Raw genomic sequence first — 25,666 nt, forward strand, 5'->3', positions numbered from 1 at the left:
GATTTAGGAATAATAAGATTATGCTTATTATCTTAGTCACACAAGATAGAAGTCATATAAATGTTTGCAGTGTGGAGAGGGCTTTAGAAAAAGTTGTGATCTCAAAAGGATCCGTAAAAGGATCCCGCCAGAGAAACTTACACACACGGGATAAATCATATGAATAAAAGAATTGTGGAAAGAGCTTCAAGAGAAATCCAGGTAGTCCTCGGCATACAACTGCAGTTCAGCCCAAAATTTGTGTTGCTAAGCGAGACAGTTATTAAATGTTTTCCCCCATTTTACAAGCTTTCTTGCCTCATTTGTTAAGTGAATCACTATAGTTGTTAAGTTAGTAACACTTGTGAAGTGAATCTGGCTTCCCCTTTGGCTTGGCTTATCAGAAGGTTACAAAAGATGATCACATGATCCCAGGACACTGCAACTTACACGAATCAGTTGCCAAGTATCTGAAATTTGATCAGGTGACCTTGGGAATGTTGCAATGGTCATAAGTGTGAAAAATGGCCATAAATTACTTTTCTCAGTGCTTCTGTAAATTTGAACAATTAGTAAATTGCTGACTGCCTATAGTTGTCTAAAATTTCATACAAGTACCATTTGAGTAATAATTCAAATAAATTGTATACCTTCTTAGATATGCATGCATAAATTGCCCTTCTAGTGCATAACCAGAACAAGGTGGATCCCTAATCCTGCTTGTGGTTTTTGCCAAGTCCAAATAGTCAAAGATGTTCTTTACATGTAGAAATATTCCTGGTTGTTTTTCATTTTATTGTTCCTGATATTCCAAGTATCAAACACAATTATCACATTATTCTCCAAGTATCTTTTAGATTAAAAAAAAACCCACTACTTTATTAGTGGTTGTCTGATAACCCTTGTTGTTGCCTCAATACTTCTGTTGGGCTAAGTATGTGAGGGCTACATTATTTTCGTTTAGTAGCTATGATTTGTTTTCATACACAGTACTTACTCTTGAGTATGAGCCGATCCCACCATTGCCACCAATTTGTCATTGGTTCTATTTAAACCAGGGGTTACCAACCTCTGGGCAGTGGCCTGTTCAGAACTGGGCTGCAGAAGCGGCAAGTGGGCATGCCTGTGGAGCTCCACGTCTGCAAGTGACAGGCTCACATGGAAAGTTCCATATGTGTGAGTGGCGGGTGTGTGAGCCAGCTGCTTCCAGAAATGAATTGAGCTCAAAACATTCATCAAAAGTACTGGATTTTAGAGACAGTTTTCTGTCTCTTTATAGATGTTGAGGAGATGTTTTATTTTTAAAAAAATATCCAAGGCACAAAGAGAAATATAATGTTCTGCTACCTCTCCAAATTCCTCTATCTCCTTAGTAATTTGGGAATTGTCTCTAGTGGATCTTCTACAATAAATGCCACGTATTCTGCAAACACTTGTGGTTTATATCTTTCCTGTCTTATCTCCATTCCTTTAATTTTGTCTGATATTCCTATTTAAAACTTCCAAAGTCAACATAAATAAGAAAGGCGATAGTGGACATCCTTATTTTGTCCCTTTTTTATACTAAAATTCTCTGTGTACTTTACTTTAGTTGTTTGTTTATTATATATCATCTTAGTTACATTTATAAACTCTTCGAAAGTTCATACAGTTTAATTGATGTATCATAATTTGCCAAGTTACGTTGTCAAAAGGTTTCTGAGCATCTAAGAAGATTAGTGCCATTAGTTTTACTGGATGTGTTTCGTTGTGTTCATTCTGAGCCTTTGCTTTCCTCTACTTCATGTTTGTAGCTTCAGGCTATCTGCTGATATTCTGCCTCAGTTATGTGTCTCTCACTTTCCATTTTTTTGTACTTATCCTTTTTGTCTTTCAGTTTATCAGAGAGATCTTTGTGCAACCATTTTCTTCTTGGATTTCTTTTTTAGTGGCATTGTGTTGGACTGGGCTTTTATGATATTTTTCAGTGTTTCCCATACTTCTTGTTTTCCCCTTTAGGATTATTATCCATGAAATTGTGTTTAGGCTCTAAGTTTGTTAAAATCAGCTCTTTTAAAGTTTAAGACACTGGTTGGATTATATTCTGTTGCTTGTTTGCATTGTATTGAATTCCAGTATGATGTGGTCATTCTCGCCCAAGGTTCCAGCAACTTCAACTCCTTCTACCATGGATTAAAGAGCTCTGATTCTTCAGAGTGAAGGGTGAGAGAGCAAAATTTAAGGTATTTTCAGACTGCTGGTTGAAACTTAGCAATAGCAGTTAGACTTATATACCGCTTCATAGGGCTTTCAGCCCTCTCTAAGCGGTTTACAGAGTCAGCATATTGCCCCCAACAACAATCCAGGTCCTCATTTTACCCACCTCGGAAGGATGGAAGGCTGAGTCAACCCTGAGCCGGTGAGATTTGAACAGCCGAACTGCAGAACTGCAGTCAGCTGAAGTAGCCTGCAGTGCTGCATTTAACCACTGCGCCACCTCGGCTTTTGAAACTTGGGTTTCAGAAAAAATTTTCTCATCATCAGATGGGGAAAAAAACCTTGGACATAAATTTTACAACTCGAGACAAAATCTCAACAGTTGTGCCAGTGGTTTAGGGGCATCAGGCAGGGTTCCCAATCCTGTGACCTGGGTTTGAATTCTGGCTGTCAAATGCCCTTTTTTTAACTTTTACCATTCTGGGATGTTCAGACAGCATCACCAGACTGGGTTTACATCCCAGCTTTTGTTTTTAGTGGGGGAAAAGGAGCCACACTATGAAAACCAAACCAAAGCTCTTGAGATATGGCTCTCCAGACTGAGAGAGACTGATGCCAAGTCCTGTGGCACAATGGCTTAGCAAATCTGGTTGTTAACCAGAAGGATGGTAGTTCGAACCTACCAAGGGACGGCCTGCTTGAGGAGGTGATTCCAGTTTGAAGATGGTAGGCTGTTATAGTATTGTATTTTTCATCTGAGGATTTAGATTCCCACACTGTCAATGCTTTTCTCAAATTTCTGAATTAGTTTTACCCTTCAGAATGCAAAAGAGGAAAATTCATCACCTTTCTTGAGAATTATATTGGCCACAGACAAGCACAGGGATAGTGTGTCTCTTATGAATGGTTAATCCAATCAGGACCAGCCCGTATTGGGAGCTATCCTGAAACTGCAGATGTGTATTTGATCACAATGCTTTTATTAAGCAATCCAATTTTTTTCTTTCTTGCAGTGTCACCTCCAAAGGCAGACTAATCTCGAACCAGCATACTCTTCATTTTGTTTCGCTATATTACTTTTGCTTACACCAAAGCTCTTGAGTTTAGTATTCTTATTTACTGCATCATTTTCCCTACTGAACACCTAAATAAAACTATGCCTTTTTTTCTTTTTTCTTAATGGATCTGAGCTTTATATTTAGTTTTCAGTGTTTACCTTTCTTTATTTTGTAATTCTACTTTTTCTCCAGTCACATGTGACACTTCCCTCTCTCACTATTCATTTCTCCATCATGGCGCCCTTCTTTTGAGGTAACATTTCTATAAGGATTTCAGCTTTCTCTCCATTTTGGAACTTGTTTTCTTTTGATGTCTCCTTTTCATCAGGATCATTTCCTCTGGATTATTTTTATTATTGCCAGTTACCTCTTGGTGTTTCGAACCTTTCTTTGGTGGCCAAAGGTATAAAATTGACAAAGGCAGTTGTAATAAAAGAAGTAATTAAAGGAAAATAAATACAAACTTTACTTTTCCTAACCTGTCCATTTCCTCCCTTTATCTCTGTCATCCCCCATATCCGTGATGGCGAACCTATAGAGCCATATCCGCTAGAACAAGAGCCAAAAGCTCCAGCATTCATGCACACACCGGCCAGTTGATTTTTGGCCTTCCGGAGGGTCGGCAGAGGCTGTTTTCACCCTCCCCAGGCTTCAGGAAAGCCTCTAGAGCCTGGGGAGGGTGAAAAATGGGCCCAACGGAAGTTTGGAACCCAGAAGCGTCATGGCGAGAACGGCTGGGGAAATAGCGAGCTCTGCAGAGCTCTGTAAAAACCCAGCCGGCACACCATTATCAAAAGGTCCACGGACCAGAACTGTCCTGAAGGGACGTGGTACAAGAAGAGGCATTTTGGACGACTGCAAGAAGTGAGGCAAGCTCCGTGACAGTTCAGAAACAACCTCTTTAAAGATTGACAGTGGGGGTGGCGGCCATTTTCAAATGACCGCTTTGGAGCCGGGGCAGTCGGAATAAGTTTGGCCAGGAGCGGTGTTACAGACGGAGTGCTGGGACTGGAGAAAGAATGGCCGAAGCAAGGGTAAAAGAATTTCCTTTTGGTGCTTAAAATTTTTTTCCGGAGTGTAAAATAGTAGCTCAATGTCACCCGGAACACAGAGGGAGGAAAAGAAAAGGGGGAAAAAACCCATCGGTGATTAAATATCAAGCCCAAGAGGATTTTGATTAATAAAATCGGATTTGGAGGAACTGAAAACAAACAAACAAAAAGGAAGAAACTTGGAAAATTTGTATATGGATAGAGTTTAGGTTTGGTTCGTGGTAATTTTTGACAAAATTATTGACGCAATTGCATAGAGGGATTTTAAAAGGCACCTACTGGAGAGAAGTAGTACAGTAACAATTTCAAACAAAGTCTTGCAGTTAAAACTTCACCTTGACCAAAGAGGGGATATACTGAGAATGCTGAAGGAGGGTGCGGTCCCTTTCTAATGTCTGACTGCTTTGTCTACGGCTGAGGAAGAAAATAAAAAACTTTTTGAAGTGGATTGGACTATTCTGGGACCTGATATTGAAAGGTGGAAGCATCAAGAAGGAGGACTTAATTAACTGGAAAAATTATAAAGATATTAAAAGTGTGTTAAATTTCAACATGGAGGGTGGGATGTTTGATGAATTACTTGAAATGTTAAAAGATGCGTGAGCAACATTAAAAGGTAATAAAGAGTCAGAAAAATTGCTAAAGCACTAAAAACAGGAGTTAGGAGAGGAACTGGCAAGGAACACAAATGAGAAACAAAAAGTTAACAGTGTAGAGAAAGAAACAAAAAATAAAAACCAGCTAGACAATATGATTTAGATTTACAGAGGCATAGAAAGAGTAGAGAGGAAAAAAGGAAAATGGAATCCAAAAAAGAAATTAGCCAAAAATGAAGAGAGAAATAGTGGGAAGGCAAAAATAAAAATCTTGGGGAGGATAATTCAAAAAATCTATTGAAAACTGAGAGAGAAAGCCAGAAGAAAAGAAATAATACATATAAAAAAAGAAAAAGAGAAAAAAAAAGAAAGTAGGAACAGGAGATTGGTAAAATAAAATATGTTATTCATGGTAATGGTATGTAGCTAATTAAGATGTGATTGAACTCTTAAAATTATTAACTAAATTATTAAGTAAAATGTTGATTATATGCAATACTGAATTTGAAGATATATGTTATAAAAAAATAGATAGAAACGCTATGATAAATTTGGTTTATTTCTAAAGGGTTAAAAATGAAATGCTTTATGTATATTGAAAAAATTAAAAGTTGGGAAAATATGGGAAGAAAACAACACGGCTAAAAAGGGAAATGGAAATATAATGTAAAATGAATTATGTATATATGAAAATGTTAAAGGAGGAACCAGACTCGGTTTACAAACGAATTTTAAATATGCAACAAAAAATAAAAAACTGTTTAAGAAAAAGAAATATAAATAAAATTTATATTGTTTTATGATAAGAGCCGAGGTGGCGCAGTGGTTAAATGCAGCACTGCAGGCTATTGCTTATTAGTAACCTATGACTATCACTGTGTAACTCTATTAGTAACCCTAAGAATGTGATGATTCTTGATGAATGTATTTTTCTTTTTCTTTATGTACGCTGAGAATATATCCACCAAAGACAAATTTCTTGCGTGTCCAATCACACGGCCAATAAAGAATTCTATTTTATTCTATTCTAACGACCCGATGCCACTTCCTTTCTAGATAGGCAATCTTAGACAGAATCTTTCCTTCCACTCCAATGCCCGTTATCCCAGGCTCGCATGCAACAGGATATCTCTCTGCCCGACACCCCCGCTCCCCCCCCCCCGGTTGCTCAGGATTGCTCGCAAGATCCACGCCAGCAGCCGTCGGAAAAACCGACCACCCCTCTCCCCCCGTCCAATGACAGAGGGGACTGAGCATGCGCTCTTTCTCACAGCTGGAGGGAGACACGTGCTACCTGTGGCAAAAGACGGGGAGGGCATTAACCCTTTCCATACCGCGTCCTACTCTGCTTCCCCTCGCTGTGAGCCTTAGGCTGAGCTTTTGCAGAGGCTGCAGGGAAACCTTTAGTGGATGCAGAGATGCACACCTGACTCAGAGTTCAACGAGTGGCGGGCTTTTCTTTGGCGGTGGAACCGTGCATGGAGAGAAGGAAAAGTTCATCAGGTTCGGAGTTGTGAGAAGAGGGGAGCCCGGGCTCCCAGGTTTTCCGGCGGTCGGTCCCTTTGCATGCACGAGCCAGGTAGGGCGGGAAGCAAAGCTAAGGACCCGCCGCATTGGGAGAAACGAGGATTGCCAGAAAGGAGAGAGCCGTTTGCCCTCCGTTTCCACGGGAAAACCTCTGCAGGGAGGGAGAGGTCGGCTTTGCAAAACAGAGAGTTGTGCTTCCAAATCAGCCTTGACTCCTGGACCGTTTCTTGCAAATTTCTTGGCCCCGTTTTCAGAAGGGGTTTCCCTCGCCTTCTCTTTCCTAAACGAGAGAAGTGAGCGATCGGAATCCCTCCGGCTGGCATTGCATGCAAAGCTGGAAGTCCGGGTGCAAGGCGTTGCGTGTAAGGTGTGCAAGGACTTGAACTCGGTTTCCCCCTTTCCCCACCATCTCTTGGTGGCTCTGCCGACAGGTAAATAAGGAAGATGTTGCAGGACGGAGGCGCGCCCGGGAATGTGGTTCATCATTCGCACAATGTGTTCGATTAGGCTAGCGTTTTAGTCCAGCTTGCCCACTGTAAGGTTTGGGAGCTGAATCCAGACATCGTCAATTGGCCAAGTTTGAATAATACTGGATTCATTAGGCTAAATCTGGGAAATAGGTTTCTAGGAGGTTCCTGATTCAAAAGATAATGTTAATGCTGATTTATTTATAAACCAGATAATGTTAATAGCTGGTTTATTTATTCAGGTGTTAGTTGTTGGAAGATGTCCTCCTAGGTTCAGCTCCAAGTGGTAGGAAAGACACTGGAGACATGGAGGCTGCTTGGAAAGATGATTTGATGGTGGACAGGACCACATGGCTTGAGTCCTGAACAAAAAAGGTAGACCGGGTGAAGAAGAGAGCTAAGAAGGGCTTGCTGGGTTTTTAAAATACTCTGTTCGGCCCCATCTCTCTGTTTCCTGTTCCTGTGTAAGAAAAATATTCTGATTGGTTGTCAGACTCCCATGGGGCCATGCAGAGGCAACTCTGTAGGCTGTCTTGAGCCCAAGTTTGGTTGAGCATTGCTTCTTCCCAGGTGCCCTGTGGTGAGATGGATAAAGGGTTTATACTATCATGTCTTAATCCCATTATCCTGGAGCTGAAAGGAGGAAACCCTTTGTTATGTAGAATACACTAGCTTGGACATTTTAATGGCCCAATAAGAAAAGTGGGGGCTATTAAGAGTGAGTCTGTTTCCTGCCTAAAAACATGTTTCTCCATTTCTAATCCAGACATATGTAATATTCTGCCTTTTCAATATTTCCTAACTTCCTACATAGTAATGCATTGGATGACAGTTTATTCTGGCATCTGGAGTTTCCTTAAGGGTTTGGGCCAGAGGTTCATGGGATTCTGCTAGCTAAAGTTTTACTATAAATTCAAATGTTGATTGATTTAATTATTCAATTCACTCAGCTCAGTTGCTCTTTGTAACCTCAAACATATATGATTTGGATTGTGCAGAGATTGCAGGCAATAGAAATCCAAAACATTTCTAAATGAATTTATCCAATATTTGGAGTCCCCGACAGAAGCTGATCTAGAAGGGTATTCCAGAATTTACTGCAGTAGCCAATCTTTCTAATAAGACCCCTCCCCTTCTTCCAATCATTATTGGGCACAACATAATTTCTTATTTTGATTTTTTTTTGGGGGGGGAGGATGCTCAATATTCAAAGGTGTTGTCCTATTGAACACCTTTTTTTTCCATTTCAGATAGATGTTGGAAATCATACCTGGTTCCTTTGGGGATTGAAGTATCCTGTGAGGAAAGAGAGCAGAATGGCTTCAGGAGATTTGGACAGTCCTTTTGTGATTAGTAAAACCTGTGGAAATACATGGATTCATTTTGGGGCTGGATTAGAGAGCAGAGAGGAAATGAAGAAGCAACACTCAGCAGATGAAGGAGTGGGAAAAGGCCATCCAGCTGCTCAGCCTTGGGGTTGTGGGAAGAATGGGGCAAGTCCTGGGCAGAAAAGCCAAGAAGAAGCAGCTAGCAGTTCGGAGCTCCAATTCTTTCACTTCAGAAAAGTGCAATTCCAAGAGGGGAAGAGTCCCCGAGATGTTTATAATCATCTTCACTACCTTTGCCATCAATGGCTGCAGCCAGAAAAACACACCAAGGCTCAGATGATGGAGCTGGTGCTCCTGGATCAGTTCCTGGCCGTCCTTCCCCCAGAGATGGAACAATGGGTGCGGGAGTGTGGAGCGGAGACCAGTTCCCAGGCGGTGGCCCTGGCCGAAGGCTTCTTGTTGACCCAGGAGTCTGAGAAGATGCAAGGAGAGTTGCAGGTGTGAGAATGTATTGTGGCAGTTGTAATTGAATTTGTCAATGTCTCTCTGGTAGAATTTCCTGGGATTATGAACTCCTAAGACCTCTATTCTCACTTTCCAAATTCAGTGATGGACATTGGGGTCTGTTAGATTGAGAGTGCAATATGATAATTCATTTCCATCTCTGTACTCTTCCCTCCTTTATCGTGCCACATCATTTCTAGAAGTCTTTAGAAGCTGTGACTGAATATCCCGAGGAGAGGGAAGATTCATCCAAACCCTCTCAAGACCTGCAGTTAAGGGAGAGCCTCCAGAAAGATCAAAGTCAAGATGTGATGCCAGGTAACAGAGCCTCTTTCCATGGAATGTGAGGGTTGGACGTCCTGCCAGTTCTTTTGCTTGTCTTGAGTGGAATCTTGTTTCTGGCTGTTTCTTTATAATAATTTGCTTCTACCATTTTTTTTTGTCTCACAGATAATAGAAAGCTGTCCTCAATATTTTTAGAATCACTTCTTTCTGTTGAAGCTGAAAGAGTGGCTGAAACTCTACCACAGGTAGGAGAAGAAATATTGGAAAGGTCCATGAAACTTGGGTGACTTTCATTGTGTTCCGGGATTTAATGTATAATATTGCTGTTTCTATGCAGGGCAAATTTTAGAGCAGGTCATTGTAAATTCACACTGAAATTAAGCTATCTGTTCCTTCTGGTGAGCTTTCTTCACCCTCCTGTTTCAGGCTCAGATTTAGTTGACCAGATGTTGTCTCAGATCTTTTTTTGCTCTCCCAGGGTCATTCTCAGATACCATTACAAGCTCTTCAACATTTACATGAAGGTGTGGTGTGGGGCTAAGGGTTCGCCCCTCAGTGAATAAACTGAGCCAGTGATGGCAAATCTTATTTCCCTCCTGTGCCAAAAGTGCGTTTGTGCCTGGCCACACCCGTAATTAAATGCCCCGTATGTGCCCACCTGCGCATGTGTGTGCAACTCCCTCCCCCACGCTGCCCCCCCATGCATACATGGTTTTCTTGGAGCCTGGGGAGGGTGAAAATGAGCTCCCCCCCCCAACCCTCTGGAAGCTGGAAACGGCCTGTTTCCCAACTTCCGGTGGTCTTGGTAGGTCCATTTTTCGCCTTCCCTAGGCTTCAGGAGATGAAAAAAGTCTCCTGGAAGCCGAAACGGCCCATTTTCCAACTTCCGGTCGGCCCAGTCGGTCCGTTTTTTGCCCTCTCCAGGCTTAAGGTGGCTTTCCTGGAGCCTGTGGAAGACGAAAAACGGCCCAACGGGCTTACCGGGAGTTCATTTCCAAACTTCCATTGGGCCTGTTTTTCACTATCCACAGGCTTCAGGAGGCTTTCCTAAAGCCTGGGGAGGGCGATAATGGCCTCCTCACGCTCTCCGGAAGGCCGAAAATGAGGTGGCCTAGTGTGCCCTCAGATATGGCTCTGAGTGCCACCTGTGGCATGCGTACAATAGGTTTGCCATCATGGAACTTAGAGATTGGCAAAGATGTCAGGGGTTTCTTATATGTCCTCCCCACCCTAGGAAGAATTGGAACCATTGATAAGTATTAGATTTAAGACAACAATTAATTGACCAAGAGAACCATTTTAGTTGGCTTCATTAAAAGACATTTCATGTCCTTCTAACTTGATCAAATATGTTTCAGTTGTGCCGTCAGCCAGAAACTGGGTGATCTCATTTTAAATTCTGCAGAAGATGCCCATTTTGTTCACTGGATCTCTCTCTTTGAATTGGGGAAAGAGAAATGCCAAATTAATTTTCTATTAATAGGAAAACTTGTTTCCTTGTTTAGGATGTTCTGTCCTTTGAGGAAGTGGCCGTGTATTTCTCTGAGGAGGAGTGGTCTCAACTGGATGCTGACCAAAAAGCTCTCCATGGGGAAGTCATGCTAGAGACTATCCGGAATTTTGCTTCCCTGGGTAATAATCCCTATCTGGGATCAGAAACGTAGAGAAGACATGGGGGAAGGGGCTTAGATATTATATCACTTTTTATTTATAACCTGTCTTTATTATTTTTGGTAAATAACACAAAGCAGCAGACATCCCCAATAATCCTTCCTCTTCCTGTATTTTCTGTACAACAAAACCCTGTGACATGGGTTGGGCTGAGAGAGACTGGTCCAAAAATACTGTATTTTACAGACTATAAGGTGCATCGGTGTATAAGACACACCAAGATTTCGAGGAGGTAAGTAAGAAAAAAAAGTTTTTGTCCTCCCTCTGCAGGGTTCAGCAGGGCTGGGGAAAAATGCTCCTGTTTTTCACCAAAACGGGGGCATTTTTCCCTTCCCCCCAGACCTGCTGAAATCTGCAGAGTGGTTCTGGTGGGGTGGGGGAAGACAAAAATACCCCCGTTTTTGGTTTATTAGATGCTCTGCTAGGGGGGGGGAAGAAAGGTGCGTCTTATACTCCAAAAATACGGTAGGCCCTAGGTAAGATAATCTGCCAGACCAGACATGTCAAACACAAGGCCCGCGGGCCAAAACCAGCCCGCAATGGGCTCATATCTGGCTAGTGGGGCTGCCCTGGAGATGGCAAGAGGGTGACTCCACTGGCCCAGCCTGTCCAGGCACCATGGCAGGGACAGGGGATATGATGAGTGCGCAGGTGTCTAGTGCAGCGGCAGCCTGCCAATCCTTTGGCTGGCGCACTCTGGGGCTGCACAGCCAACACAGTGCAGGTGAATCCGAATCCTGTAACTGCCGGGCCGGGGGAGGCATCACCCATGACTGCCCCAGCAAATGTAAAGTGTAGGGAGCTCCCATTCCCAAGGGGGAGCTGGGACTTCCTGCTCCACCCCCACCTGGGCTCCCGCAGGCGACCCTGACATGAGTGACTTCAAGCTGGCCATACCCACCTGCCCCCTCCCCAGGGTAACCACAATGCTGATGCGGCCCTCAATGAAATGGAGTTTGACACCCCTGATTTAATGGTAAATTTAAATGGAATAATATTTTGACCCCCTAGGCAAGATGAGTGCAAAAAGAAGGAGCTATTCCATCGAGTTCAAGAAAGGAATCGTGGAGGATTCTCGGGGCAAGAATCTTGCGACTTTCTGCAAAGAGAAGAAGTTGGATCTCCGAATAGTTCAAAAATGGCGAACAAAGTATGATAATTTCAGTCAACAGGTATTCGAGGGAAATGCTAAGAAGCGCAAGTGTGGATCAGGTCGGCAACCATTCTTTCCTGAGCTGGAGAACATCATCTGTGAATGGATTGCTGACAGGAGAGCAGAGGGTTTAGTTGTACGCAGGGCTGATATTCAAGCATTTGCCCTTGCAAAGGCACTACAGTTAGGAATATCCCCAGAAGAATTCAAAGCCTCTAAACACTGGCTGGATAACTTCCTTCATCGATATAAACTGTCTCTAAGAAGATAGCACCATTCAAGCTGGATGATACTGAACTTATTAAACATAAGCATTCAAGTCCTGTGTTCGGAAGATGCTATAATTAAAAAGATCTATGAATGTGCAGAAATGGACAGAATGACGGGTTGGCTGAGGGACAAAGGAGAAACGGAACATTATCTTAGCTGGAACTTATGGTATATGTGGGCGACAAGGAGAACAGCAGGGACTTAAAATGGGGAAAGTTAAAAGTGAACATGGGTATTGTAATAGATCCCTGAACTTTGTAATGAGAAGATGTGGCTTAGAGACCTAACAATGAGGAAGGAAAGAAAAAAGTTGGGCTGTGAATGACTGTCACCACGGGGGTGGGGGGAGGGGGGTTGTATGTTAAAAATTGTATTTGTATTTGTATGTTTTACTCTTAAAAATGTATAACTAATGAATGCCGATACAAAAGGCTGTATATTTACTTTATATTGTTATGTATGTGTTGTCTTTTCTTATGTTGTTGTGTTTTTCTTTCTGTTTTTAAAGGTAATAATGTTTAATAAAAACTATTTTTTTTAAAAAAAGTCCTGTGTTGATGGCATCAACTTTTCTAAGTACCAACTCTCCAACTTGATTGCTGTGGATGAAGCTGCAGTTTTTATGGGCCAAGGATCTCAAATGATAATTGATCAGCGGGGTGTCTCGTCAATCTACATTCACTCTACTGGTTGTGAAAGTGCACATGTTTTGGCAATTTGTCTGGATGAAAAGAAAGCCCCACCTCTAGTCACTACGGGCAAGAAAGAGAAGATTGGACATTTCAGGCATTTATGTTCTTGAAATCGAGAAAGCCGTTGTAAGGAAGTGGGTCGATTTAATGCTGCCACTTGTTTTGCGAGGTGGCCAAAGAGCTCTGCTAGTCTGCAATTCAGCCAGCGTTCATCGTGCTAAAAATATGAAGAACTTCCTGGCAGAGAGAAGAATAGATCAAATAATGATTCCTGCAGGAATGACTGCCTATCTCCCAACTTGATATTGTAATAAACAAGCCATTCAAGGACCATTTGCACATGGAAATCAATGACTACATTGAAAATAGAATGGCGATAAATTTGGGGTTTGGAGAGTTATGTCGATGTTCCAGAAGATGACATGACTATTTGAATAAATGTATATTGTTGTACAAAATGGGTGTCAAACTCCATTTCATTGTGGGGGGGGGCATTAGCATTGTGGTAGCCCTGTGGGGGTGTGGCCAGCTCTACGTTCCTTACATTGAGATCGCCTGTGCCAATTGGAGTGGGGAGGGAACTCCCAGCTGCCTCTTGGGGATGGGTGCTCCCCACCCTTCCCATTTGCTGGGGCCGTCACTGTTGTAACATAAGTGTAGGCATGCATAGCTATGCTGGAACACATATACAACAGCAGTAATCATTTACCATAAGACCAGAGGTCACAACCTGTTAACTTTCAGAACTAAGTAGGGGTCAAAAGTTTGCATGCTGACTCTGTAGTATTAAGTAGGGGTCAAAAGTTTGCATGCTAGTAAAAGATTTATTTGCTGACTATGGGCATTCTCTAGGTTCAGAGGTCTACATGGAAGTAAATGAGTTACCATATACCATAGACTTGTACAACCATGATTGGTCCACATAGATCTTGTAACTCCACCCTTTCCTTGTGTATGCTCAATAAAAGAGGCCTCCGGACTCTGTTCCGGGTCGTCTCATCCCGAGAGAAGACCTGTGTCCGAGTCTTCCTTCATCATTGGCCTCATGGGCGACCCACGGAGAAATTGCACGTCACAGATGGGACAGTGGGTCGGAGTCTTGTTCCGCATGTACAGTGGAGCTGGAGGGCAAGGCTGGACAACGGGGGCTGAGCATGCAGCGCCCACGGCATGGGCCAAGCTTGGCCAAGGCCAGTCCCTCACCATCCAGGGCAGCTGTGCGGGCCAGATATGGGCCCAACTGGCCTGCGGGCCTTGTGTTTAGCATGTCTATTGTACGTGAAAAAAATAAGACATCACCTGAAAATAAGCTCTAATGCGTCTTTTGGAGCAAAAACTAATATAAGACCTGGGCTTATTTTCGGGGAAACATGGTAGTACTAACAGTCACTTAATTTTTAAGTCCATTAAAGGATGCACACAAGGGAAGCCGTATCAATGCATGGAGTATGTAAAGTCCTTCTGTTATTAGAACTCCCTTATAGTCCATCAAAAGAATCACAAAGGAGAAAGGCCAGATACTGTAGGTGGGAGACATCTGCCTCATTGGCATGTGCTGCAATCCACAAAACTGGTACAATATCGTGACCATAAAAATAAAATGCCTGCACTCACACTTGTGTCTACTGTGAAACCGTGATTATGAATGAATGTGTTTTTGAATGTGTCTTTGTGTCCCTGAATACTCAGCATATATAAATACATAGGTAAAACTCGAAAAATTATAATATCATGCAAAAGTTCATTTATTTCAGTAATGCAACTTGAAAGGTGAAACTAATATATGAGATAAGGCTAATTACATGCAAAGCAAAATAGTTAAAGCTGTGATTTGTCATAATTGTGATGATTATGGCGTACAGCTCATGAAAATCCCAAATCCACCATCTCAGAAAATTAGATTACATGAAATTAATAAAACAAGGATTGCACATAGAACAATATCGGACCTCTGAAGTATAAGCATGCATATGTACTCAGTACTTGGTTTGGGCCCCTTTTGCAGCAATTACTGCCTCAATGCGGCGTGACATGGAAGCCATGTGGTCCTGTCCACCAATAAACCATCTTTCCAAGCAGCCTCCATGTCTCCAGTGTGTTTTTCCCCACTTGGAGCCGAACCCAGAAAGACATTTCTTTCATCAATACCAAAGGTCTTCAGCTCATAAAACTCATATTTCCTGCAGCATTTTTCCTCCTTAGCACCTAAATAAAACTATTTTCTCTTTTTCTTCTTCATGGTACGAGCTTTGTATTTAGTTTTCAGTATTTGCCTTTATGGCATAATTCTATTTTTTTTCTCCAGTCACATGTGGCACTTCGCTCTCCCACTGTTCATTTCCTCCATCATTGGTGCCTTCTTTTGAGGTAAAATATCTAAAAAGGCCCACAGGTTTGAGCTTTCTCTCTATTTTGGAACTTGTTTCCTTTTGATGTCTCCTTTCCATCAGGATCATTTCCTCTGGATTATTTTTATTATTGCCAGTCACGTTTTGGTGTTTCCAACCTTCCTTAGCTGCCCAGAGGTATGGATTTGACAAAGGCAGCTGTAATAAAAGAAGTCATTAAAGGAAAATAAATACAAACCTTAATTTCCCCAACCTGTCCATCTCCCCCCTGCATTTCTGCCATTCCCCCCATATGTCCCATCACTTCAGGGCTGAGTCTGGCAACAAGCACAAGGCACAAGTTGCGTTTCAAAGAGAAGATTTGACAGGATTTTGACTCGTTTTTGAAGCCTCTTCAAATTTCCACAGACTCTTCAGAGAAGCTGCTTTTGAGGAAAGCGACTTTTGAGCCTCCACAGAAATTTTCTCAAACATCTTAAGTGGTCTTTTTTAGGCATTAAAAAGAGGAATATCTACAAACTGATGCCTGCTGGAGATGCCACTTCTTCTCTAGATAGGCAATCTTAGACAGAATCTTTCCTTCTAATCCAATGCCCATTATCCCAGGCTCCCATCCAACAGGATATATCCCCCCCCCCCCGTTGCTCAGGATTGCTCGCAAGATCCACGCCAGCAGCCCTTGGAAAAACCGACCAGCCCCCCACCTTCCAATGACAGAGGGGACTGAGCATGCGCTCTTTCTCACAGCTGGAGGGAGACACGTGCTGCCCGGGGCAAAAGACGGGGCGGGCATTAACCCTTTCCATACCGCGTCCTACTCTGCTTCCCCTCGCTGTGAGCCTTAGGCTGAGCTTTTGCAGAGGCTGCAGGGAAACCTTTAGTGGATGCAGAGATGCACACCTGACTCAGAGTTCAACGAGTGGCGGGCTTTTCTTTGGCGGTGGAAGCGTGCATGGAAAGAAGGAAAAGTTCATCAGGTTCGGAGTTGTGAGAAGAGGGGAGCCCGGGCTCCCAGGTTTTCCGGCGGTCGGTCCCTGTGCATGCACGAGCCAGGTAGGGCGGGAAGCAAAGCTAAGGACCCGCCGCATTGGGAGAAACGGGGATTGCCAGAAAGGAGAGAGCCGTTTGCTCTCGTTTCCACGGGAAAACCTCTGCAAGGGAGAGGTCGGCTTTGCAAAACAGAGAGTTGTGCTTCCAAATCAGCCTTGACTCCTGGACCGTTTCTTGCAAATTTCCTGGCCCCGTTTTCAGAAGGGGTTTCCCTCGCCTTCTCTTTCCTAGGCGAGAGAAGTGAGCGATCGGAATCCCTCCGGCTGGCATTGCATGTAAGGCTGGGAGTCCGGGTGTAAGGCGTGCAAGGACTTGAACTGGGTTTCCTCTTTTCCCGCCTTTCCCCTGTTGCAAAAATGGCAGTGCATTGGTGGCTTTTTAATTCTGGCTTCTGGATTTCATCCAGAAATTTGGAGCAGTTGGTTCATGGGGTTGTGTTGCCTCGTGTTTTGTTTTTTGTTTTACTAGAAATTCAAATCCTGTTTGATCTCGTTATTAAATCGGTTTAGATAGACTCTGACCTGAACTTTTTGTAACTGGAGACCTTTATAATTTGGATTGCACAAAGGGTAGTTCTTTCTAGGCAGCAGTAGAAATGATTTGATATAGTTAGGAAATAGAAACCTAAAACATATTTTAAATGTATTTATCCAGTATTTTGATTCCTTGATAGAAGTTGAGCCAGAAGAATACTACCAAACTTTCCCCAAACACAGGTTATCTATTAAGATTTCCCTGCTTTTGCAGACATTGGCGGGTTCATAAGAATTTCTTAGTTTATTGACTTTTGTTTGTTGGTTTAAGGACATTTGTTTGAACACTGTTTTCCATTTCAAATCTGTAAGCTGGTAATATTTCCTGGTTCCGAAATAAACAGTAACAGAGTTGGAAGGGACTGTAGGAAGCCAGCCCTCTCCCAGAAAAATGAAATATCCTAGGAAATATTGAAAAGGCAGAATATTTCTCTGGATGTTAAAAGAAAGAAACATGTTTTAAAAGACAGAATAGCTGCCTGCAGCTTCCTGCCCATCCCCCTTTGTCAATGAGCCATTAAAGCCTGAGCTAGTCCATTTTACATAATAAAGAGTTTTCCTCTTCAGCTCCAGAGTGATGGGATTAAGGCATGATAATATTGGCCCTTTACCCAATTGACCACATGGCATCTGGGAACTCAACCAAACCTGGATTCAAAACGCAGCCTAGAGAGTTGTCCCTGCATGGGCCCATGGGAGTCTGACAACCAATCAGAATACAAGCTCAAAATCAAAGGCCAGAGGGGGCATAAAACCAGGGACTCAGCTTCTCTTCCGCCCTTCTCTTCTCCACCAATATTGAAACGTGATCACCTTTTCTGTTCAGGACTCAAGCCATGTGGTCCTGTCCACCATTAAGACCATCTTTCCAAGCAGCCAGTGTGTCTCCAGTGTCTTTTTCCCCACTTGGAGCCGAACCCAGAAGGACATTTCTTCCAACAGGACCTTTGGAGGTCATCTAGTCCAACCCCCTGCTCATGCAGGAGACCTGTACTAGGGATTCGACCCCACAAATTGGACATTTGTGATCGACAAGCTCAGAGTCTTAGCCACTGAGCCACCTAGTCAGGCCAAGTATCTCTTGAGAGAAGTGGGTTGAATGGCCTTAGGAAACTTAGCCAAACCTCTTGTGTTTAGTCAGACCTGGGGAGATGCATGAGTCCATTTTGGTGCTGGATTAGAGACCAGAGAGAAGATGGAGGGACAACGCCCAACAGATGGAGGAGTTGGAGAAGGCCGTCCAGCTGCTCAGCCTTGGAGCTGTGGAAAGAATAGGGTAAGTCCTTGGCAGAACAGCCAAGAAGAAGCAGCCAGCAGTTCAGAGGTCCAATGCTGTGACTTCAGAAAAGTGCAGTTCCAGAAGGGGAAGAGTCCCCGAGATGTTTGCAATTGGCTTCACCGCTTTTGCCATCAATGGCTGCAGCCAGAAAGGCACACCAAGGCTCAGATGATGGAGCTGGTGCTCCTGGATCAGTTCCCAGGCAGTGGCCCTGGCCGAAGGCTTCTTGCTAACCCAGGAGTCTGAGAAGATGCAAGGAGAGTTGCAGGTGTGAGAATGTAATTGTGGCAATTCTAATTGAATTTGTCATTGTCTCTCTGGTAGAATTTTCTGGGATTATGAACTCCTAAGACCTCTATTCTCACTCTCCAAATTCAGTGATGGACATTGGGGTCTGCTAGATTGAGAGTGCAATATAATAAGTCATTTCCATCTCTCTAATCTTCCCTCCTTTATCGTGCCACATCATTTCTAGAAGTCTTTAGAAGCTGTGACTGAGTATCCCAAGGAGAGGGAAGATTCATCCAAACCCTCTCAAGACCTGCAGTTATGGGAGAGCCTTCAGAAAGATCAAAGTCAAGGTGTGATGCCAGGTAAGAGAGGCTCTTTCCATGGGATGTGAGGGTTGGACGTCCTGCCAATTTTTTTGCTTGTCTTGAGTAGAATCTGTTTCTGGCTGTTTCTTGATAATAATCTACTTCTACCATTTTTTTTGTCTCACAGATAATAGAAAGCTGTCCTCAATATTTTTAGGATCACCTTTTTGTGTTCAAGTTGAAAGAATGGCTGATACTCTACCAGAGGTAGGAGAAGAAATAGTGGAAAGGGGTATGAAACTTGAATGGGTTTCATTTTGTTCTGTAGTTTAATGTATAATATTGCTGTTTCTATGCAGGGCAAATTTTAGAGCAGGTCATTGCAAATTCACACTGAAATTAAGCTATCTGTTCCTTCTGGTGAACTTTCTTCACCCTCCTGCTTCAGGCTCAGATTCAGTTGACCAGATGTTGTCTCAGATCTTTTTTTGCTCCCCCAGGGTCATTCTCAGATACCATTACAAGCTCTCCAACATTTACATGAAAGTGTGGAGTGGGGCTAAGGGTTCGTCCCTCAGTGAATAAACTAATCCATTGGCAAAGATATCAGATGGGTTTCCTATATGTCCCTCTCCCTGCCCTACAAAGAATTGGAGTCATTGATAAGTAGTAGGTTTAAGACACAACTATTAATTGACCAAGAAAACTATTTTAGTTAGCTTCACATTCCAAATCTTTCTAACTTGATCAAATATGTTTCAGTTGTGCCGTCAGCCAGAAACTGGGAGATCTCATTTTAAATTCTGCAGAAGTTGCCCAATTTGTTCACTGGATCTCTCTCTTTGAATTGGGGAAAGAAAACTGCCAAATTATTTCTGGAATTGTCTGTTAATAGGAAAACGTATCTCCTTGTTCAGGATTTTTTGACCTTTGAGGAAGTGGCCGTGTATTTCTCTGAGGAGGAGTGGTCTCAACTGGATGCTGATCAAAAAGCACTGTATGGTGAAGTCATGCTAGAGACTTCCAGGAATTTTGCTTTTCTAGGTAAGAATCCCTATCATAGAGAAGACATGGGGAGGGGGCTTAGATATTATATTACTTTTTATTTATAATCTGTCTTCATTATTTTTTGTAAATAACACAAAGCAGCACACATATCAAATACTCCTTCTGTCAATGTTCCAAGTATCATGCAGAATTAAATCAGAGTCCAAGACAAAACGATCCTTAAAGTTCCAATTTAATAAGTCAGACATCTTGGCACATCTGTGGAATCCCAATTCTGGAAGTTACCTAGGATTCCCACCCAGTTGAAAGTTCATGATCTTATCCCCACACCCACAAATCCATCATATGGTCTTCTTGCACACTGGCATCTCCACCCAGCTGGTTCTGGTCAGGTGCAGAGGTGTGAAGACAAAAGATGACCTTGGGCTTCTAGAAAAGAATGACAACAACACATTCCACAATTCTACTCCTTTCTATTCCCTCCTCCCAACTACTACACTACTGAAACAGCATAATGAAATCAGAGAGAGTGTGGCAGGCCAAAGATCCTAAAATGGATATAACTGCAGGTCTGGCACCTTCCTCTTTCTATTTTCCCTACAATAAAATCCTGAGATATGGGCTGGGCTGAGAGACTGGTCCAAAAAGAAGCCCTAGGTAAGATCATCACCCAGACCAAACATGTCAAACACAAGGCCTGCAGGCCAAAACTGTCCCGCGATGGGCCCAATTCTGTTAAGTGGAGCCACCCCGGAGATGGGAAGGCACTCATCACTGCCAACCCGGCTGGGTGCCCCTGAGACGTACAAAGGAGTGCTTGGGGGGGGGGCAATGATGTCTGGCAGCAGCTTCAGCCCACTTATCCCTTGGCTGGCATATTGTGGGGTAACACTGTAACCGCCAGCCCGGCTCTCAAAGCAGCAGGCAGAGGCGTGGTGTGGGAGGCACGTTAACTGGCCTATGTGGCCCACGGGGCTTTTCCAGAGATGGTGAGGGACTGGTCCCCACTGTCCACGGCCAAGCCCCCTGGGGCATTCCTTGTGCACACAGGATGTGGCAAGCACAGGGGGGGGACTGGGGTGTCTGCGTGCAACCTGCCTCCCCATTGGCCAGTGCACTCTGGGGATGCTCAACCCATGCGCAAGTAAGTCCAACCACTGCGCCTGCTGGGCTGGCCCTCCAACCAGCAGACGGAGCCAGTAGTGTGGGGAAGAGGCACGCAATCTGGCCCACTGGATGCGCTGTGTGGCCAACCCGCCCACTCCATTCCTCCATCAGCCTGCTTACCCACGGCCACAATGGGGCAAGTAGCCCCGCGGCATGTTCGGCGGGCCACATTACATGCCTCACCTCTGTGCCTCTGCCTCCACCTGATGCTGGTGCTGCCGCCCGCAAGTGAAGGCAGGCTTCAAGTGGGAGTACTGCAACTCCCCGACCCTTATGGGCTTGTCCCTCCTCAGTCCAATCCTGTCCCCTAGCTCTTCTGCACATGACCGGAACACAAATGACTTCAAGCTGGCCACCCCCTCCCCCGGGTAACCACAATGCTGACGTGGCCCTCAGTGAAATAGAGTTTGACACCCCTGATTTAATGGTAGATTTAAATGGAATAATATTTTTAGCCCTAGGCAAGATGAGTGCGAAAAGAAAGAGCTATTCCATCGAGTTCAAGAAAGGAATCGTGGAGGACTCGCGGGGCAAGAATCTTACGGTTTTTTGCAAGGAGAAGAAGTTGGACCTCCGAATGGTCCGAAAATGGCGAGCAGAGTATGAGAACCTCAGTCAACAGGCAGACGAGGGAAATGCTAAGAAGCGCAAATGTGGATCAGGTCGGCAACCATTCTTTCCTGAGCTGGAAGACATCATCTGTGAATGGATTGCTAACAGGAGAGCACAGGGTTTAATTATACGCAGGGCTGATATTCAAGCATTTGCCCTTGCAATGACAGCACAGTTAGGAATACCCCCAGAAGAATTCAAAGCTTCCAATCGTTGGCTAGATGGCTTCCTTCATCGATATAAACTGTCTCTAAGAAGATAGACGGCACTGTTTAATCTGGAAGATACTGGTTATTATTTGAGAGACCGCCTTCTGCCAATAACCTCCCTGCGTCCCATCAGATCGCATAGAGCGGGCCTCCTCCGTATTCCATCCGCCAGTCAGTGCCGACTGGCGACTACCCGGAGGAGAGCCTTCTCAGTTGCTGCTCCGACGCTATGGAACAATCTCCCCGTGGAGATTCGTACCCTGACCACAGTCCAGGCCTTCCGTACAGCCCTCAAGATCTGGCTAGCCCGTCAGGCCTGGGGATAAACTCTTCCGCCCCTCCCGAATGCTGAGAGAATGTTGTGTTTTTAGTATTTTTCAGTTATTGCACATTTCTTTTTATGTTTTGTCTTCACTCCCCTTCCTTGTTATTGTAAGCCGCCCTGAGTCCCCTCAGGGAAAAGGGCGGCCTATAAATGCTATTAAAATTATAAAAAAAAATTATAAATTATAAAATTATTAAATGACACTTTCATTCAAGTTCTTTGTTGATGGTATCAATACAATAGCAGAGTTGGAAGGTACCTTGGAAGTCTTCTAGTCCAACCCCCTGCCTAGGCAGGAAACCCTATACCATTTCAGACAAATGGCTATCCAACATCTTCTTAAAGACTTCCAGTGTTGGGGCATTCACAACTTCTGGAGGCAAGCTGTTCCACTGATTAATTGTTCTAACTGTCAGGAAATTTCTTCTCAGTTCTAAGTTGCTTCTCTCCTTGATTAGTTTCCACCTATTGCTTCTTGTTCTACCCTCAGGTGCCTTGGAAAATAGTTTGACTTCCTCTTCTTTGTGGCAATCCCTGAGAGATTGGAACACTGCTATCATGTCTCCACTAGTCCTTCTTTGTATTAAATTAGACATACCCAGTTCCTGCAACCGTTTTTCTTATATTTTAGTCTCCAGTCCCCTAATCATCTTTGTTGCTCTTCTCTGCACTCTTTCTAGAGTCTCCACATCTTTTCTACATCGTGGCGACCAAACCTGAATGCAGTATTCCAAGTGTGGCCTTACCAAGGCATTATAAAGTGGTATTAACACTTCACGTGATCTTGATTCTATCCCTCTGTTTATGCAGCCTAGAACTGTGTTGACTTTTTTGGCAGCTGCTGCACACTGCTGGCTCATATTTAAATGGTTGTCCACTAGGAGTCCAAGATCCTTTTCACAGTTACTACTTTTGAGCAAGGTACCACCTATACTGTAGTTTTTGTTACCTAAATGTAGAACCCTACTCTTTTCACCATTGAATTTCATTTTATCAGATAGTGACCAATGTTCAAGTTTGTCAAGATCCTTCTGTATCTTGAGCCTATCTTCTGGAGTGTTGGCTATTCCTGCCAGCTTGGTGTCATCTGCAAATTTGATGAGTTCCCCATTTATTCCCTCATCCAAGTCATTGATGAAGATGTTGAAGAGTACTGGGCCTAAAACAGAGCCTCCCTGAAAATACGACCTACCTCAAAAATAAGCCTAGACTGATTTTTGGGGGAATAGACCTAATATAATCCCTACCCCAAAAATAAGCCCTAGTGAAGAGGGTGGGCACGGCCGGCACATGAGGCAGCCCTTCCCTACCCTACTCACCTCATAGAGGCCTGGCCCCTTAATCGCAGCCTGCAGATTGGCTGAGCCAGCGAGGCCTGGAAGCTGCCTCTTGTTTTGTCTCTCAGCGCCTGGGGGTATTTCAGGCGCACTCTTTTACAGCCCCAACCCTGCCACAGCACCGGGGTACCTCACAACTGTGGGACCCCTCCTGCAGCTCACCTCGTGGCTCTGGAGCAGGTGACGACCATGGTTTGTGCTCCACCGGGCCTGGAGCTCAGGTCTTGCTGCTCCTGTTGTCTTCACCATCTTAGCAGCAGTGCTCCTGCCTGGCTGGGTTGAATCGTCCCAGATCAAAAACCACCAGGCTGCCAGGGCCCTTTCATGAGCTGCAGCTGGTGGAACCATGCTGCCTAAACTGTCCACCGCCAACTTTGGACTGCTGAGCGCCAGCCTGCATGCCTATTTGGTGCTGAAGACGCTGGGCTTACATCTATGCTGAGCCCGATGCTCTTCAGATCCTGGCAGGGGGCTGCAGCTCTCTTGCCATATGTGCGAGGCAGGCGCGGAGCTGCCCCTGGCCGCCTTGCTTCCCCGACCACAGGTCGATGCTGGAATAACCCATCTGTTGAGATGAAAGGGCTGGAATGTTGTAGTCATCTATGCAGCTCTTGTCCTCTTACCTACAAAGAGGCAAGTTCCTTTGTAGCCAGTGAACTGTGTAAGATCTTTTTCCATGATCCATTCTGTGATCTCTATTGGGATAAGGTAAGCAACCAGAGCATAATGGGCAGGCCATCAGTTTCACAACTTGACCGTCTCACTGAGGAAGGGGCACCTATTGTGACCGAGGCTTCCCAAGAGCTCCTTTTCCCGGCAAAAACCTCTTTTATTAATTTGCTGTGAATTCTGCCTGTTTGTCCTACATAGTGTTTGTTGCAGTCCTTACACTATATGTTGTAGATGATTCCTGTTTCTTTTTGGAGGGCCTTTCAGATACCACAACAGACAGCCGTGGTCCCTTAATTGGTTCCAGGAGATGCTACGAATACTTAAAAGGACGATTCCCAAACACACACGACTTAACATGTGACCCTTTGTTTCAGCCAGGAGAACTTTCTCTGTCCCTTCTCCTATGTCAGTGACCTTCCCAGCAAGACCAACTTCCTGTCTATCTTGTGTGGTCGTCCCCCTGTTTTTGTAGGGACCAGAAAAAAGAGAATGAATACATGTAGTCCTCTACTTACAACCAGAATTGGGCACAAAGTTTCCCGTGCTAGATGAGGAAGTGGTTAAGTGAATTTTGTCCTTTTTACAACTTTTCTTGCCGCAGGTGTTAAGCGAATCATTGCAGTTGTTCAATTAGCAAGACGGTTGTTCAATGAATCTGGCTTCCCCATTGATTTTGTTTGTCAAAAGATCACAAAAGTTTTAATCACTTGCCTCCAGAAGTTGTGAATTCTCGAACACTGGACGTTTTAAAGAAGACATTGGACAGCCATTTGTCTGAAATGGTATATGGCCTTCTGCTAGAGTATGGGATTGTACTAGAAGACTTCCAAAATCCCTTCCAACTATTCCTGTTCGTATTCGTAATACTATCCCATGAGGAAAGCAAGGAATAGCTGGTTTGGGGGAAAGGGTGGCTGTTTCAGGACCTTGGAGAGCTCCCAGCACAAGCTCCTATGAGTTGAATTAACTTTGCCTGAAAGGGACACCACCCCAAATCGATTGGGTGTCTTCATTCTCTTTGCATTCTGAAAGAGAAAGCTCATGCTGCAGGTAACCCAATATTTAGTTAGAAAAAGCACTGAGAAAAATCAGAGCCCTCAAAGAAAGAGCCCGATGTATCCCACCCCTTTTATCTTGGAATCATCAAGCAGGCCATCCCTGGCTGAGCTCACACCTTCATCCTTCTGGTTAACAGCCAGACGGGCCTTGCGCCACAGAGACCTAACACAGGCTTCCCTGTAAGCTCTATCAGCTTGAACATCCATAGCTGCGGCTGGCTAGACAGCAGTAAGATACACTAGTCAGAAGACCCAGGGTGTTCCTCTCTCCCACTATTACATGTGAAAATAAATCTTGGACATAAATATTTCTTAGCTTGAGGGTAAGTCTCAACAGCCATGCCAGTGATATAGGGGCATCATAAACCTGGGACCAGTGGTGAGATTCAAATAATTTAAAGACCGGTTCTCTGCCCTAATGACCAGCTGGGTAGGCATGCTCCTGGACCACTCCGGAGGTCTAGCCTTGGGCCTGGAAGGCCTCCCGGAGGACTCCAGAGGTCATAGGTGGTTGATGGAGGAGGGCTTTGCACACCACCCGCACCCCATTTTTGCTAGCAGTCGCACTGCAGGCTGATCCTTTGCTATTTCCAGACTGGCCCCGCGGGCCCAATCTAAACATGCAGGATGGATCCGACCTGTGGGCCTTGAGTTTGACACCCATGCCTTAGAAGCAACACTTTGAAAGATGGCCAACCCAACCCTCTGAACCCAGCACCTTCCCAATTGTTCAGCTTTTCGGAAGGATGCAGAG

At 44.2% G+C, this 25,666-nt stretch overlaps 1 pseudogene; it reads left to right on the top strand.

The window, feature by feature from the left end:
- LOC116503602 overlaps nt 1-25,666 on the top strand; it is a 359,386-nt pseudogene that overhangs the window by 19,329 nt on the left and 314,391 nt on the right.

Source organism: Thamnophis elegans, chromosome 2 (assembly GCF_009769535.1).
Source record: "Thamnophis elegans isolate rThaEle1 chromosome 2, rThaEle1.pri, whole genome shotgun sequence".
In the NCBI taxonomy this organism is placed as follows: domain Eukaryota; kingdom Metazoa; phylum Chordata; class Lepidosauria; order Squamata; family Colubridae; genus Thamnophis; species Thamnophis elegans.